Raw genomic sequence first — 891 nt, forward strand, 5'->3', positions numbered from 1 at the left:
CTCCGAGCCCAGACAGACCGGACGGAGCTCGCAGGCCGCTCCAAGTCCGGCCCCAGGCCCGGCCTCCCGGGAGTCACGTGACCCTGTTATTTCGGGAGCCCCGGAATGTACTCTATTTTGGGTCCCGAGGGCCCCGGCACTGCCAGAAGCCCCTCTCCAGGGGCTAAGCGCCTGGTCCCTGAGAGCCCCCCAGAGTGTGGCCAGCAGGACCCCCGCCCCTGCTGGCTCCCACACCCCGCTCTGCCGCGGGCACCCGGGGGCCTGGCAGAGCTGGGGCCTGCGCTGCAGACCCGGCCTCCTGCCCTACCGTCCGGCCCGTGGTCTCCCTCCTGGCGGGCGCCAGGCCCCAGCCACCCTGGGCCGCCTTGGACAAGTTTCCCAACCGCCAGCGCTGCGCCGGGCCTGTCCCTGCCCTCACCGGGTGGCCCGGCGAGCGGCAGCTGGGGGACTCTGGGCAAGAGAGGGCAAGTACTGGGCCCACAGCCCCGGGCAGTGGGTGCGGGGAGGCGGAAGCCCTGGCTGCCCGAGGCCCCGAAAGTGGCCAGACGACCCAGAGGGGCGGTGGAGCCTGGCCAGCAGCTCCGGGTCCTGGCCCAGGTGGCCAGGCCTCCGACGCCCACCCCCAAGAGATCGGGCTGGCGTGGACAAAGGGCTCAGGCTAGCAGGCGCTGGGGTGGACCTTCAGCTCCCAAGCATCAGAGCTGCTCACAGCTTGGGAAGAAAGAAGGTGGACCAGGCCCAGGGGCGCACCCTGGTGCGAGGAGACCCTGGCCCCCCCCGCTCCCAGGGCGCCGGCCCCAAGGCGGCGCCTCTTCCGGGGGCCGCTGGCACTGCACCCCGCGCCTGGCCGGGACCCTCAGGAGGTCAGGGCCAGGGCCGGCCTCTCTGCCG

Source organism: Condylura cristata, unplaced genomic scaffold, assembly GCF_000260355.1.
Source record: "Condylura cristata isolate star-nosed mole 26May11 unplaced genomic scaffold, ConCri1.0 scaffold00006, whole genome shotgun sequence".
NCBI classification, from domain to species: domain Eukaryota; kingdom Metazoa; phylum Chordata; class Mammalia; order Eulipotyphla; family Talpidae; genus Condylura; species Condylura cristata.